General features: G+C 47.9%; 1 protein-coding gene across 1 annotated transcript in view; it reads left to right on the forward strand.

Annotated features, from left to right (window-relative positions):
* Positions 1–11,999: 11,999 nt before the first annotated feature.
* LOC144178304 (transmembrane protease serine 11D-like) overlaps positions 12,000–17,660 on the forward strand; it is a 34,918-nt gene continuing 29,257 nt past the window's right edge. The window contains exon 1 of the mRNA XM_077706054.1: positions 12,000–12,178. The gene's annotated coding sequence lies outside the window, so the exon portion shown is untranslated. The remainder of the gene's footprint in view (positions 12,179–17,660) is intronic.

Raw genomic sequence — 17,660 nt, forward strand, 5'->3', positions numbered from 1 at the left:
TCGTTCGTCTGTGCGCACTGTTAGAATAGCCATGTTTTTTAGAAGCCATGCCCACCATATCTGGTCTTTGCAAACATTGGCTTTCCTACATTGATTTGCAGTGAAGTCTTACAACAAATGAGCCACGAAATAAAGTCTAACAATGCTGCGGATGTGCGACGGATGTGGCCGATTTCGAGCTGCGAAAACACCGACAACAAAAATTCAAATAATGCTTGCACATCGCCCAATAATTCCAACTTGGGAGTAGCTGAGAATTTTTCAGGTGGGCTATTTTCTTAGCGCCGTATACCTTTTATCTGCAATGGTGCTCGCGCTGACTGTTCGCTGATTTTTTTTTCGAGCAAGTCTCTCTCATAGTCTGGCACATTTGCGCATGGACGTATACACACGGCCGTTCTTGTTCTCATCGAGCGGCCGTGGGAACAAGAGCGTGAGCCGTCTGCGTTACGTACAAAGTTACGTGGTCGATCTTGGTCGGCAGTTACAGGTCCGGTGCCGGGGTTGAAGAAAATGTTTTAAATGTTGTTACGGGCCATGCCCGCCTCACAGAGTTCGTCGATCAGTACCGGTAATATATCTTCAAAAAATAGAAAGTCCACGCCACTGGTGGCTAGTACGAGTCTTCACTGACATGTGAACGACCCTGCATATATCCCGGAGCATCGAAGCAGCCAAGGAACACAGCTCTTGCCTTTTGCGGTCCGGCTGCTCTCCTCTTGCGTGGACCCCAATGGAACCTCGCACACTAAACAGCTCACCCAATAGGCGACAAATCGACCAGGTGTTCTCTGGACATTTGGACTTGGAGCGGCCGCCATTGCGACAGGGGAGTGTAGCCCCGCCGTGACTGGATTTACGATCGGCACGCCGATCGGCAAGAGTGTGTCGGCGTGCGGGCGGCAAAGGGAAAACCCTGATTGTCGGATATATACACATGCATCACCTCGATCGGGTGGGTTGATTGGAACGCATTCTCCTGTGTGGCCAAATCTGCAAACACAGTTCTGTGTCTGGCTCCGTCCCGTCCTCCTTCGGGCAAACGCCGTGTCTGTAATGGCAACCTGGTCATAAATTCCTTTAGGGGCACTGAAGTTAATTTGTTAACTTCTGTCTTCGTGATCAACGGTTTCTACTCTTCATCGTACTGTTTAGGTAGAATCATATAGCACGTATTACATTAAACTCCCGTTAAGACGAAAGTGCTGTTCGTCTGAAGTTCTGAACCATAAAATTCGTATTAACCCAGTCCGCCTTATCGAGAGCCTACTGTAGTTTATTTCTGAAAATTTGAAGGAAAATATACCACCAGAGCAGCTGAATACTGAGTTTGCGTCCTCTTCAAAATCGTCCGTTTCTGAGTTTGCCAAAAGAGTTTGAAACAGTGCATGCCTAAGCGTGTGCTTTTTAGAGCATACTTCGCGAGCCTAACCATTGTTCGCCTAAAACCTCACACCGCCTTTACAACCTTACGTTGCTTATAAAGTACAGGTAATTAGCAGAGCTTGCTATGACTTGCGAACAGTTGCCAAAATAAAAACAACATGACCCTTTTGAGTGGAGGTACGTAGGTTGAAAGCTTCCTATATAAATTAATAATGGTGGTTGGTTTTGTATTGAACACGCAATATTTCCTGGTGATTGTCTTATTTAAACTCTAAGTTTGTTTCAAGGAATTCATAATATTGAGTATATGTATTACTTTCTGTGTTGCTGTTGGCGCTTCCACTTGAAGCCGCGACTTCTGTTTGCGTTTTTCCCCATGCCGAAGGGTGTCTTCAATCTAAATAAAATTTAAACTCAAAATGATATACCTGATATATCTTAGTTATTGTTCGCACAGTTCACCTGAAACTAGCACTTTTACCCGGCGTAGCTTGCGTTGTTGAAAGTAAAAACCAGTTACAAGCATATGTTTCCTTTCTATTCAATTGGGAAAAACAAGAACGTAAAACAGTGTAATACCGCAAGGTATTCACATACTAAACGTTTATACATCCTTATAATATGAACAATAAGGTAGTAAATATTTTGTCCCATGGTGGGACCATTTTGTAGGTGTTTGGAGAGGAGAGGGTATTGCAAGGTGTTCAGGGCAGAATTTTAACCCTTGATGGTGAGTGCGCGGTTGCACAGACTTGTGCAATATGTCCGCCCTTCAACACGCTCAATATTAACAGATTCTGCACTTACGAGGTAAGCAATAAAATCAAGAGAAGGCAGGGGCAGGGCCGAGTATACACTTACGTTACCGTGTCTGCTACCCTTGCTTTTATAGTTAGGAGAAGAAATATCACTTGCCATAGTTGGTAGGCTCGTTGACAAAAACATTTTAGGGCTTATTTTGCTACTATACCGGCTCATGAATCAACGTATACAAGTGAGCATGCAGGTTTACAAAGGCTTTTTCGTAGTAATGTGGAGTTTAAAATTGCTTTAATTTCTCCGTTTTATAAGTAACGCCATTAATACATTATCTTTTAAGCGTCAATTCCCCACCCTTCCACCAATACACAAAATCGGAAGGTGTTCAGTACATTGCCACCCTTTTCTGTCTAGAGAGGCTGTAATATGGCGCTGTGAGTACAAGAAAATGGGTGTAATAACCTCGCAGCCTTGATCCCACACCTCCCACACTTTCTTTAGCAGTAGTAGGGTGTAAAAAAGTTTAGTGCAGGAAACAATAGTGGGGCTTTCTCCACAGGGGACTTACAACTCTCCGTTCACCACGTTCGCGGTACATGTTAGGCTTATCCAGTGGCGTACGGAGGGTTTGGTTTTGAGGGGGCAGACCCATAAAAAGAAAATGGAGCTGGAGATGATAAGGACAACAACAACAACAACAACAGAAATAGGTCACGCAAAAATAAAAACCCCACAACCTCGGGATGCACTGGACACCATCTGCAAATTCTTCCGTTTGTTTTCTTTATTTTTGCCCTTCTACAGGTACATTGAAAAATGGCTGACCAAATTAATGGTAACATATAGGAAAGGATGGTCGGTAGTCTCTTATTGATTATATTCAGAGTCAGAGGCCTCGTTCACAACTCCCCTCCACTTTAGCCGCGGAGGGACGGGATCGGGAAGTTCCCTCTTGCGACATCGCCAGGCTCCTGGGATGATTTCTCGGGAGCGGGCATGTCATGGAAGAATTCTGTCACGTCAATTTCTGTTTCTTAAGAATCTGTCATTAAAATATCCATAGGATATCTTCATAATAAATCCCTAAAATTTTTCCCTAGACTCCGAAGAATGTTTTCCATAGGCGAAAGAAACCAATTCGGCCAGGGTTTACGAGACTTGATAGCGGTTTATAAAGGGGATTAACAAAGATTTTGAAATGAATTTCTAAAAATCTCCAAATTGATTTTTAGATATATGGATAAGTGATCACTCCACGGTCCTTAAAGGTATTGTGCAAACGTATTTTCAAATATTGGTGTTTCAAGCGCCGGAGGTGCACCTGAGATATAAAGGCGCCGCAGGGAGGGATTTCGGAACGATTTAATCCCCCGGGGGATCTTTAACGTTCTGTAAATTCCGACACACTGCCGCTTTCGCTTCATCGCTCCCACCGGAAAAACGGCCCCCGGAGGTGGGAATCCAGCCCGCGTCCTCGCGCTTTCAATTAGACACTGAGCCACAGCGTCGAACTTGAAAACGCATTAAGCGACTGTTATTATCGGGGAAACCGTTATCGGGGAAATTTCCGAGGCCCTCGTCTGTTTCCAGACATTTGTAGAAGTATTTTGTCGTCGCAAATTCTTAAAACATTGCAGAGTTTTGGAAGCACGTTTAAGCCAGATATTGGCACTATGATTATCGGTCCCTGACTCACCTGGCGGACATCCCGAGAAGCAATCCGGCAGTCGTTTTTCACGCACATTCCCATGGCCCGAACTCCTATAGGACTACCCGCCGCGGTGGTTCAGTGGATAAGGTGTTGTGCTGCTGGAGCCCCGGGATGCTAGCTTGTTCGATTCCCAGCCGCGGAGGCCGATTTTTTGATGAAAGCGAAAAGCGAAAACGCCCGTTTTGCGAGATTTCAGCGCATGTTCTCCAAGATCACCAGGTGGTCAAACATAATCCGGAGCCCTCCACTACGGCGTGCCTCATAGGCCAGGTGTAGCTTCGGCGAGTTAAACCCCCAAAGTATACTCCCAAGGCTACCCGCGGACTATCCCCGGTGAGTCTGAAGCAGTAAATCAAAAAGCCCGATTATTATTTAACCTCGCCATCAGTGATACTCCCAGAAACTCCGAAATCTATTTTTAGGCATTTGTATATGTAAGGACTAGATGTAAAAACAATGCGGTGTATTTACTAGCCTCGCAGATGTCGTCAGAGTCAGATGCAATTAATTTAACGTAATTAAAATAACAGTTCCAAAATCAGGGAATTTCTTTTTAGGCAGTTTAATGAGTGGAACGTGCACGGCCGAGTTGTGCCAGATGTGGAGATTATGCCCTCCTCGTCTTAGAGCGGAGCTAGAATGGGAAGGTGTGATGACCGGCCAGGAAAAGCTGGCCCCCTTCGCGTGAATGCCGCGAGGCGGCGCTGTCGTCAGGGGCGCCGTCAGCTCGCCCGGCCGTTCTAGCCGTTCTCCGCGCTACGCGTCTCTGCCACGACCCCGCGGGGACGCGTTACTGAGCTCTGGATATTGTAGCTAATACCGCAGTTCCTTAGACAAGGCAAGGCTTGTGTTGCGCTACCGCTAACATGGGGTTTTCGACACGGCTAAATACATCCGAGTTTTAAGCTGCCAGAAAGCAAGCAGGCGTTTGAGAAATGCCACATTAAAGCCGCTGAGCGGGAGCTTATGTGTGGTACAGGGCTTTTTGCGGGGTTTATGTGAAATATTGTTTTTTTTTTTCTTCAAGGTGAGCGCTATATAATTGCTAGGATCCCGCGGCATGTTTATTCTTGCCACTCGGATTTTTTTGTTGCTGTTGGTGGTGGTGGTGGGCGTAATTGCGTAGGAAAGTAGATTACTTTGTTTACACCAGCCAAATCAACATGAAATTGTGGCATACGTTCTAATGCAACGTCCTGGAGTCATTTCATTGCCAATGTAGTTCGAAAACCAAACAAAAAGATGCAACATGTTCCTAGCCGAGCAAACTTTATTGCGTGGAGCAGTTTCTTTCATGTTAGCAAGCCTTTGTTTATTTTTTTTTGCCTTTGCTGTCGTTTGTTTTGTAATCAAAATGCACATAAAAATGAACGATGTGTAGCACACAATAAGCGCTGCCGTTTCAGATGTGTAGCAGCATTGTTTTTAGTTGTACCACGTACTAGATTTAGTCGCGGTACAATATCACATTCAAAACTCGATCTAACGAACAAATTCTGATTAATGCTTTTACGAACTCGAACTAATGAAATAGATTCCCCGCCACGTCCCGGTTTAACGAAGAATTTCGAGCAACACACATATCTAATAATGAGAAATTTCGAATGTGTTCGGACAGAACACCACGAAGATGATTGCGCCACGTCAGAAAAAAAGAGGCATTTGTTTTCATGGAATTTTACATGATAAATTACTCAACAATCCCGTGGTGCGTGGCGTCCTGGCCAGCACGCTTCCCACAATCTTGAAGGGAAATGACGCCATCATCCATGCCAATTCTTCTGGAATTGCGTCGAAGAAAAATAACCTCAAGGGCACATATATCCTGCACGAGAAACTGGAGGAAGCCCTGTTTACGTGATTCAAGGATATGAGAGCCAAGAACGGTCCGCTCAGCGGGGAGGTGGTACAACAGAAAGCGCTGTGTTTCCCGTGACTGCTGGGGTGCGATGACTTCAAGATGCCCCAGCTTGCTCATTATTTTGCCCGTGCACTTTTAGTGCATCGCTTAATTATCGTCAAGCGAGCGCCGTAGCCGCCACAATTACAATCTCATGGTAGCTGCTGGGATGCGACTCCCTTTAGACATGAAATTTATGAAATCAACTGCTTGTAAAATGGCAGTCCCGATTTTACGAAGTTCCCGATATAACGAAATACGAGCTTTATTGTGACTGCGTTAGATCGGGTTTTAACTGTATGACATGCTAGAACTACTCATGTCGCGTCAAAGTGCTTTGCGCAAACAGCCCAATTGTCCTGAAGCGTCTTGTCGGCCTTCGGAATAGCACGCCACAACTTCAAAATCAGGTCTTGACACGCGGGTACAAAAAAGAGGGACACTTTTTCGGAACAAGTTTTGTATCCGAGATCGCACCCTAGCACGAAGCACCATCTCTGAGTTTTTTTCTTTGAAGTAGAAGCTTCGCATATTCGCCACCGCACAGCAGTGCAGTTATACACGAAACATGCAATAATCTGCAGCAAAACACACAGTGACTAGTCCTACCCGCCGCGGTGGCTCAGTGGCTAAAGCGTTGCGCTGCTGAACACGAGGACGCGGGTTCGATTGCCCGCCGCATGCGGCCGCTTTTCTGATAGAGGCGAAAAGCAAAAACGCCCGTGTGTACGAGATTTCGGCGCACGTTAAAGATCCCCAGGTGGTCAAAATTAATCCGGAGCCCTCCACTACGACGTGCCTCATCGCCTCCGTTGCGTCGGCGCCAGGCGCTGATACAGGGGCTGGCCGCTGGACTGGCTTTCCCCCGCGGAAACGCTGACGACAGCGCTCTGTTTTGCCCTAGCGGCAGGCACGCGCCGGGGGAACACCCGCTCTGCGGGAAAGGCGCCGCGGTCATCACACCTTCCCATTCTAGCCACCCTAGCGGAGCTAAACGCAGAAAAATGCGGTCAGTTCAGTGACCTGTACGCACAGTACACATCCAACAATACCTAGCAGTGCTGCTGCTGGTACAGCTTTTCTGTGCGTGCGTGCATGCGTGCGTGTGTGTGTGTGTGTGTGTGTGTGTGTGTGTGTGTGTGTGTGTGTGTGTGTGTGTGTGTGTGTGTGTGTGTGTGTGTGTGTGTGTGTGTGTGTGTGTGTGTGTGTGTGTGTGTGTGTGTTAGTGTGTGTGCATGTGTGTGTATGTTTTTTCTGCTACACCATTGTGTTCTGTGCCTTGATGTTTATTGTATATGTGTAGTGTTTATATGTATTCGTCCTTTGCACAACTGTTTAACTCATATGTGTGTTTATACGTATTCGCACTTTGCTCAATTGTTTAACTCCTCGTTTTTTTTCACCTATACTTTGTGTACTATATGTCCCTTTTTAATCTTTCCCATGTGTTATATATGATTCATGTGATCCCTCTACCCTATCCCCCTATTCCTATGTACTCTTTCCTCCCTATCCCACCTCGCCTACACCAGTAGGCGTTCCGGTGTCCGCCCTATAGGCGAGACAATTTACGCCTGCTCGTGGACCTTCATCTCTTCCTAAAGAACAATACATACATGCATACTCTAAGATTAAGGAATAATCACGTAAATTACAGATAATATTGAAAGATGACCTTGCTGGGGTAAAATTTTAAAGGAAATCTCCTGCCACATTTAACTTCAGCATGTCCCTCAGCGATGAAAAGAGGGCTGAGGGCTCTTGTTAGAAACTAAGATGCCTCACTCCTTTTGCCTTGGCGAAAAATTCCCTCCCCGATGCACCCTGATTGAATCCCCAGTCTTGTTCACGTGCTTCTAATTACTTTAATACGCAAAAATTAGTTGGCGACTCATCGAGATAATCCGGATGTCTTATAGAAGAATGTGTCACACCTAAGTTGCACAAGAAAAGGCCTTAATATTTTCAAACAGACGCTTATAATGCACAATAAAAGAATGTTTTTCTAGCAATGCATTTTTGTAATAGTAGTGAAGCCGACTTTAACGGGGCTTGGTGTATAGCGCTTCAGAGGGTTTGCTGAAGGGCTTGTTGGTACATTGTAACTCCAAAAAAACAGCGCACGTTTTCTTTCCCAGCCCCGTCGTCTGCGCCGTTTTTGTGGAGCTTCATAGGGACACATGAAAGGCCCCACGGCTTCCACATTTTTGCAGAATGCAGCATTTATTGTCCCTGGAGAACGTTTCCCGAGCAATGCGTAGCATATATAAGTGAAGCCAACTTCGCTTACGCATTATACCACAATTTCCACGGGGGAGTTGTGAATTTTGTTTTATATTCAATTTTACCCGTTAACTATGGCGGCAGTAACTATAAATGTCTTGTGGTATGATATATGGTCTAGGGGTTGGTAGCTCGCACCTGTAACCTAGCGTGAACGGAGCTAGGACTTAATGTGCGATGACCAAATAGCCGGGGCTTGTAACGGGGCCGTGTAATCCAGCGTGAGAGGTAGCCGGGGGGTCAATGATTACTCTGTTACTCTGTTTGGTTACTCTGTTAATCCATATACTGGGGAGGATGGCGCGTTCCTGTAATCGATCTACCACGAAGTATGAGTGTCAACGCGCGGTTGTCTGGACCTCGACGTGGTCCCGCCGCGGAAACGCTGCCGCATCGACCAGGTCTGTTTTGGATGCGCCAGTAGGGTAACTCAGACAGCTGCGAAACAAGACCTCCTCACGCCCGCATGCTCAGAGTGAAGGCGCCACATGGGGAGGCACCACGTCGAGTTCGCTCCTTGAACCCCCACAGGGACCCGGCACAACATTTCACAAAAAGTACGAGGTACCGGCCGCTGAGCGGGGGTCGACCCGAGTTTGGCCCACGCCGAAGGCTGGTTACGTCCAGGCAAGCAGACTGCAATGCTTCCGGACGTTTGCGTATGTTAGCCATCAGCTGCGGAGGCCATCAGAACTTTACCGGACGCGGGGCCAGAGGTCTGGCATCACAGCTGCTGGTGCCAACATTTCCGGCGGATCGGGGACGGGGAGCACGGCTCACTTCGGTATGTCTTGGTCCCCTTGCGAACTTCAGTTTGCTGTAGTCCCTGCACGGCGTGTTGGTCCATTGTTTGGCGGGAGTAACTATGACTGTCCTGTTTCCCGCGCGGAAGCACTGAAAGTGGGATTACCCAATGGCTGGGGGAGGTAACGTGCCCCTGTAATCCAGCGTGAGAGGGAGCCGGGGTGTCAATGTTGCGTGGTAACTACTGCACCTGTGCGTATCTCGTTTTAATGTGGGCGGACCGTTGCCAAAGCAACGGGTGTAGCACCCTGAGGCCAGGGGCATAGCGAACCCCTGTAACCGTTGCTTGGAAGGCGCCTACAGTGCAAGCCGGTCTCTGGCTGAGAGAAGTGATGAGCCCTTGTAACGAAGGTGCAAGGTTACGGGGAGTTGCGCACAACTCCCAGGGTGGCCCTCAACCTTTGCGAGGTTCCCGCTGGGAAACGGCGGATCCTCCGAAAGGGGGAGAAGTTAGGCTAATCTGGGTCACCCAAGGCTGCGATGCACGTTGACCGGCAGAGGAAAGGGTGGTAATCACGAGGAGAGAAATTTCTCAAGGACCCCGGCTAATTAGCGCGGGTGTCCCACCGCCCTGCCGTGAGGGACGTTGGCGTAAAGTCGACTCTAGCGGAGAATCGCCACAGGAGGAGTGAGGTCTGCGTCTTTGCGAGCGGGAAGGGAAATCCGCCTAAGGCAGGCTCGCATCCGGGCCTCGCTACACGTGCGGTACCTCCTGCGACTCATGAGTGTGGATCCAGCAGCTGTACCGGCGGGTGGCAGTGACCACACCTGTTGTCCTGGTACAGATTACCCGACGCTCACCCCTCGTGGATCTGATGCATGCGCAGGGATAACCAGCAGGTGTGACTACATTGTTTTACCTGTGGTTCCCCCTTCGGGGATGTGCTCCTGTGGTTACGGGGAAAGTCGCTGTGCTCGATCACGCCACGTCTCGATGACGAAAGGGGCTCTCTGAACGAATTAAGTGGGTGGATGGTGTTTCACATACTTTGTCCTTTTTGCTGCGGTGTTCGTAAATCTTGCACCAAACTTGCGCTTACCGGCACGTCTGGGAAACAGTACACCTGGGTCAGGCGCCACCGGGCCCCGGTCGGTATACAAGTCGGCGTACAAGTAGGGCCAATCAACTTGTATGCCATTTTAGTTACCCGCCCCTCACCAAAGCATACCGTACTCCGTGTTCAAACAGAACGCACTTTCTGGACCTCTTTGGCCCAATAACCCTTGCGTCATGAAACAACAAAATCATCACGGTCGTTTATATAGGCACTTGTACGCGCAATCTTTAGACGTAGAAACTGCTAATGGGATAAATTTTTGGTCCTCAAAAAATTTCAGATCTGTGAAAACACCTCGATATGAATAAATGTGTCTTCCAAATTTCAAGTTTCAAGATCCAGCGTTTTCGGTTGGGGGATTAAAGATAAGCTAGTCGGTCAGGAGTAATGCCGTCTTGTCTTTATAGCAGAGATACGCTGGTAATAGGGGATACACCAGCAAAAAAAAAAAAAAAGAAAATTTCTTGTGCCTGTGACAAACAACACGTGAACAGAACGATCCCGTTAATTCAGTCCATGCGAAGAGGATTTCAAATTTACAAAATTTATGTATTCTATAAGAAGTGTCCACGCTTGGACACGTGCGAAAAAGGAAAGCTGTGGTGGAATTGAAGGAATAAAAAAAACGAGCTTGTCACTGTGAACTGACGTAAGCCAGCTGCTGAACCATCCTTAAGGATGGTTCAGCCTAGAACAGCCTAGGCTGTTCTTTCGAGGGGTTGTCACAGCCCATACACGCGCGATCCCCTTTCACGCAGGTCTCTTCTGCAGTCATTAGGCTCTGCGTGTGCATGTGCGAGGAGAGACGGACGAAAAGTAACATAGAAGCCGGTTCAGAAAGCCTCCTGCTGTGATAAATTTACCCGCGGACACACAAGTGACACTCCCCGGCTTTTTGTGCCATGTTAGCTGCCAGTCCTTTTGGAAGTCGTCCACAGAGCCATAGCAGGCCGGTCCGTTCACGTCGACGGGGTCCACGCTGTGCTGTACGTGGGTGGCAATGACGGGGTCGAAAGGGAAGCCCCGCGACAGCCAGGCCGCTTTCACGGTGCTGCGTCAGCCCCGGAAGTGTTCTCGACGCATTGACAAGACGGGACCGTTCGTCAAACCCCGAAAGGCGTTCGTTCGCGAAGCACGGTCACGGACCGGTCACATCTACGCGACCAGCTGTGTATCTCTGTACGAAGCAATATGCGAGCGCTGCACAGCTCGTCGCCTCTGGGAGGCCCAACGTTGCCGCAGGTGAGGGCTCCCGGCGTATCGACGAGATTCCTACGAAAGTTGTGTTTTTTCTACTGGCAAACCGGTTCAGGGCTAATGCAGGACTAAGCAGATCAGGGCTAATGCCACTACAGATATCTTGAGCTCTATTTGATTATTTGAGCAATAAAAGCGCTTGTGTTATAACCAGGCGCGTAACCTAGAAGGTTGCGAGGCATGTAAGAAGACCTCCGAAACGAGAACTTCTTGCTGGGCTAGTTGGCGCTTGAAACTATGGCACCTCCGAAATGTTGTGCGTCATCCCCCATCCGGCAGCGCCGTAGACATGCGGCAGGGTATTAGGGATTAGAAATCCCATGCGTCTTATTGTAAACTATTCAGAGCAATAGACTACTTAACGCCTGCATACATGACTCGCATTAACCTTTTCCATCTTTTTATGAATGGCGTTTCATTTTCTCTCAAAATATGAGTGCACCTTTCCGATTGTCTTGTCCTGACTACTTTTGTAGGTCTAACAGTGCGCTCTGCATGATTCCAGCTTGGTTGCTGTTACATCAACCCGTCTCGAAAGTAACGTGGCAAAACTGGCCGCAAGAAAGGTTTAGATGAACCAAAATTCCAGTAAAAAGCGCTTTAAGTACTGTTGTTACTGTCCTCCATGAACCAAAGGCATATATATTTTGCCACACACATGATGGAATGATGTACGCTCGGTGCAAAAGAAGGGCTGGTTTTGCGGAACCGTGGCGCACAATGTTTACTGTTGCCCCTTTAAGTGGGCTTTCCCGTCATGGCCCCAGATTCGCTGTGCAGCATCATCGAGTGGCGCCACCTAACGAGCCCAGGTGTCCCCTGATGGCGGTCCCCCAACGCGCAAATGATGGCAGCATTTTCGCGTGGCCTTCCAGTTATGTTGGGCAAGCTGCGTCCGGCAACGGAAATCGGTGACCAGGCTCTGGGGAAGAGGCGGCGTACGATGGCTGTTTACCGCCCTGCTACCGTCGCTGTTATCAACGCCGCCGGCTCTGGGAGTGACTGCATTTTATGGTTCAGGTAAGGTCGCTGGGTTTAGGAACTAGCTTACAGAAATACCGCCCGCACCCTAAAGTACTTGACATGCTGGAGGAAGGTTCGTTGTGCGTCTTTTTGTTAACAGCACGGAACAAGAATATGTAGGCACGTTTCACCGGACGAAGGCCGCTGTGAGCGCAGCACTTTTCCTACTAAAGTTGTCGGTAGCGCACGCTAGGGATTGGGAAAGGAGTGGCGATTCCTCGACCCGTTATCACCCACTGCCTGCAGCATGCCGTATCAACGATCTATGGGGTTGACACTGAGACACGGTGTAAAGAAATACGGCTGTGATGAATGCATCGGTTCCTCCCTGCCATTTGTGTTATCTGGAATCTCACTAATCGGTTGCAGTATCAGCAGCTAACGCATTTTTGTCTGCGCACCTAAACTGCTCGTTCTTCTCGGCCTTGTTATCATGACGTTACCTTAGATGCCTTTTTTGTGTGAGCGCCCGTGCGTGACTCGTGATAATCCCGGCTTGTCTAGGACAGGGCGCCGACATTTGCGTAATATGAATGCTACGAACCGAGCCCGTGATATGCGTGGCATCTTTCCTACAAGAAATAACCCCCCGAACCACCAGCGCGGGTGAGCGACCAGATAATGCCACAATGAAAACTACAGTGAACTAGAATACTTGGGTAGTGGAAAAAGCGGCCGCCTCCGAGTGAGGCACTTAGTGTCAGCCCCACGAGGTGGCGCTCGCGTACCCCGCCCGAGGGGCACGCGAGGCATTTAAAGGGACACTGAAGTGATATGTAAACATTGCGGGATTACTAGCGCAAATTGTAGCCCGGAGTCCCCAGGCCATGTTTCGACCACTCTGGGCGCGTTTACGCGATTTTATTTAGTAGAAAAATTAATTCGAAAATGCTGTCCTCCTCTCTTTACGCTCGCCCATTTTCTGTGGCGTTTTCGTGTGACGTCAGGAGGTGCCGAGCTCGCAATTGGCTGGGCTACTCGGGCTACTGAACGGCTCCCCGGCCTTCAGACAGAGTCAGTCGGCCCAGCGTTTCGTACGGCGGCCGCCGACGGGTCGTCGCAATTCGTTCGCTCAGTTGAAACAAAAGCCAGGACACGTTTGTGAATGGAAGAATGTGCCTTTCTTTACTTGGTTAGTTTGTACACTGTATCTAGCTCCAAGTCAAGGTCGCTTCACGCAAGCGCTGCACAAGCGCACATGCTACGCTTCGCTGACTGGTACGCCAGTAGGAAAATATAAGGCCTCTTGAATGCGGGAGAAGAGTCAGCGAAGTCAATATAGGTACTAAGGAAATAAAATCAACTGATATTTTTACCGTACAGCGTAAAACTAGGGTGCGGGAAGCACTTTTTGCGCTGGGCGAACAACCACAGCGGTCAGCAGCACGACTACGCATCTGCGAACGCTTTTCCGTCTACGAAATGCAATTGCTAGATGTGAGCTATTGTGGAAACTCGGGGTACGCTTACTGCACGAGCGCAATACAACAAATAGTCACCTAAGCTGCTTGAAACACCAAAACTAAATAAAAGTGTAAACGTATTATACAATATATACCTTATATTACCAAGGGCGGCCTGAGCCGGTCTCTTGGCCTAGTTGTCTGGGGCGCTAGGTGTGTTGTAGCAAGTGTTTTGCAAGTCACGAGTTCAAGTCCCCGCGGATACGTGTTTTTTTTTTTGTAAGTTAACTTTTTTGTTTTCCGGCGATGTTTTCTATATTGAGTTCACCTTTTTTTTGGGCCACAATGTTCATGGCTCCACGAACTAGTTCACAGAACGCGCGCAGGGTGGCACTGGCGCGCTAGCGAGTTCTTGTTGGCGTGCTGTTGCCATAAGCACCGACTGCTTGCGGGCAGTGGGCACAGGCCAGAATGAACAGACCCTTGGCCTGGTGCGAACACGCTTTTTACGGTACAGGCATGAGGGAGGCAAGCTCCAAATATGGGGGAAAAGCGCATGACATTCGGGCGTCTGCGGGTACGCGGAGGGCGTTCATGCACTGCGTAGGTCTCGGCTAGTGAATGCTACGATTCCAAGCCGTCCTGGGAGGCTTATCTTTATGCATTTTCACAGCTGACAACATGGCAGAAGCGCGGTACGATGATTACTGAGTTATTGAGAATGCCCATCCAGCAACGCCACCAGTTGTGTTTTACAGAACCGACACCGAAACCGAAACTTGTTTGGTTGCTCACCTTGGGCATCGTCCAATCACGGTGCCCGCTCCTCCTAACGTCACAGCTTTAGTTGGTGCGGCCGCCGCAAACCGCGCATGGTAGTTTTTCTTCTTTCGCGCTTCGTAAAATAATTACCGATTTGTCAACCGGATAAACGATGAAAAGTGTGCTAATTTGAGCCAGTCTACGCAGTCCAAGCAAAAACGGGAGCTTGACAAATTCACTTCAGTGTCCCTTTAACAAGGGGGGGCAGTTAAAAAGCAAGTGAAGGAAACAGAGACGCTCATGTGGAAAGAGAGGATGGAAAAGAAGGGATCGCGGGGAATCTACAAAGCAAGCAAAAAAGAGATCCGGAAAGAGAACTTTTATGACAACAATAAAGGTAGTGCGTTGCTCGTTGAGGCGCAGGCTGGCTGCTTGAGAACTCGAACTTATAGGAGCAAATATTCGTCACAGGATGAGACATGTGTTGTATGTGGCAGGGATAAAGAAACAATCGACCACATAGTAATAGGATGCCAAAAGATTCAGCCGGATAGAATTAGGGGGAAAGTCCTACTTCCTGAGGCACTGGGCTTCGCAATTGATGGAAGCATTAACTGGTCAGCAGTAGGTATTACTAAGCAGCAGCTAGAGTATTTGTGGAAAACAAGCAGGGAAGTCGATAAAATAACATCCCAGCCAGGGGTAGCGGCAGGGCAGAATTAAAAGGAAATCCGAGTTGAGGAACTAAATTTAAATTCAAACTACTAAGATAGGCTAGATGGCGCACGCCGTCACCCCGATTCAAAGGGGAGGCCTTTAATCATCATCATCATCATCGAGCGCTTTTTTGTCTTTGGAAGCGGCGGGCAGGCGTGCGTCGGGCAGTCTCCGAGGAGCTACAGTTCTTTTTTCATGTCAAAATAGTAGAGAATGTTATTAATGTACCAAGGTTTTTTAGGGGAAAGGTACCTACGTTGTGTATTTACTGTTTGCTCTTTTTTTCATCACATTTGGCCAACCCAGCAGACCGCGCACGCCATGCTCAATCTAGGCTAGCGTGCGGATACTTTTTTCTTCGTTGTTTGGTGGTTTTTCTGTCGTGTTGTGTCAACTGAGGAATGCTTAAGGTCAATGTTTCTGCTTTTTTTCTTAATTTTTTGCTGATTTTTTTATCAAGTGCTGCATGCCGAGCAAACAGCGTTTACGCTGTTTTTTTCCAAATTGTACTCACGAAGCACACCTTGACAGATGTCTTAAAACTTCAGTCAAGTCAACGGAAAGCGTGCAAATACAGGATTCGCGACCGCAATTCTCTGAAAAGCACCAAGCCACAGAGCATCATTTTACCGCGCGATCATTTTAAAACTGCATAAACACCGATAAACATAAAATAATTACACTTTATTTACATTTAATTATATACATCCACGTTACAAACAAGTAAAACAAAGAACTAAGAACATTTAAACAAGTGTGGTTCCTGCTAGGCTCCTTTTACAATTTCCCAAACCAAGATCATGTGCAGCGGCTAGCTGGTGTTTCCCTATAAGGATCATGTGCACCGACTCAACAGTGGGGAGAATGTCATTGTGTCATCTGTTTATTGTTCGCTTTCCATACCGTAAATAATTACCACATGTGTGCGCTCACCCACGCATGTCCAACGAACGTGTGGAGCGCTTAACTATAGCAGACTATAGGAACACGAAGGGAAAAGCAAAACCGAAACCACATGTGAGTCGAAATGCAAGTGCGAAATAAAAGCTCGGTGCGCTTGAAGCAAAAAAAAAAAAATTCCCCGCATTTCCCCGAGGGGAAGAATGTGAAAGTGCGAATGCACGAGTTGAATTTGCGCGGTTCCGTAATGTTCGCGAAAGAGAGATCACACACACACACACACACACACACACAACTACAAAGAAAGAAAGATGCATTTATTCACAGACACCTATTTGTGTTGTCGTTGTACTTGATTGCTAGAGCGGGTGCAGTAGCCCTTCTCACGCCCGATTCCTGGCCAATCCCCCACGTGGGTATGTGCCATGTCAGCGGCCAGGCAGCGCGCGCCCATCTCCCCCCGTTGCCAAGGAAGACGAGGAGCGCGCGCACCCGCAGCTGTTGCTATGCGGACGGCGGCGGACGCTTCAGGCTCGCTTAAGAAGTGCATTCGCACTTAAAAACAGGTACGAATCAGTACCACACGAAAGCGTCAACTCGCCGGATCGCGCGAGCAGCGCCAAACGAGTCCCGGTAATGCGCGCAAACGCAGCGCGTGTGAGAAAACTCACAAAACAACGGATGACGGAAGCAAGTAAATAACGCAACCCGCAGCGTTCATTTTCGACTGTGTTCTATTGCAGTGTAAATTCATCCCTGGTGCGGCGAATGCGCGTTGCAATAGCTTTGCGAATGCTATTAGTAAGGTAGCAAGGTTCTTATGGGAAAAGTACAACTATGCCATGCGTATGTACTATTTTTTAGTTTTTTCAACCCATTTGGCCAAAAGAGCAGACCGCGTGTGTCATTGTTTGCTAATGTTTCTGTCGCATTTTGTCAGCCGCGAAACAGCATGGTGCGTTAGGCAGGCCGACTTACGCACATTTCCGTGTTTTTGAAATTTGATCACGGTAGAGCACTGCGCAAGCCACAATTCCCGACAAAATTTTAAATATAAGCCCGAGCCCCGCCCGTACCCGGCAAAATTTAATACAATAAACCTGAGCCCGTCGGACTGTTTTGAAATATCAGCCCACGTTCGAAAGACTATAAACATGAGTCCGAAAAAATTTGGCCTTTTCAACCTGAAAACGTAATCAGAGAGCGAGTATATTGGACTTACAATTTTTAAACTTGGACCGAGCTTTGTAAATATATATCCGGACACAGAAAAAGGAATTTTGGAGAATATCGACGAAATATATTTTTAACAGAGCTCCAGTGACTTCGCGCTTCGATTTTTTTTTTTTTTTCATTTAACCTAATTCAATGAGCTAGTTTTTTGGTATCAACAATCACGAATTTGTGGCACATGACTGCTGGGATTCAGGCGCAGCATGCATGCGCCCGGGCCAGCACGGCACGAAAAAAAAATTGTTGAAGGCCGAGCCCCGCTCGGTCCCGAAAAAATGCGTCCCACCTTACCCGGGCCATTTCAGTGCACTGATCCTCACAATACACACGAAATGCTTTTAATAACTTCACTCAAGGCAGCGAAAACGATCAACATTCAAAACTGTAATTCTCAGAAAAGCACCATATGGAGCACTTTATAACGGGATCATTTTAAAACTGTACAGTTCAGTGGTACGCTGGCC

Source organism: Haemaphysalis longicornis, unplaced genomic scaffold (assembly GCF_048455015.1).
Source record: "Haemaphysalis longicornis isolate Haplotype H1 unplaced genomic scaffold, Haemaphysalis longicornis Haplotype H1 scaffold_4, whole genome shotgun sequence".
Classification (NCBI taxonomy): Eukaryota; Metazoa; Arthropoda; class Arachnida; order Ixodida; family Ixodidae; genus Haemaphysalis; species Haemaphysalis longicornis.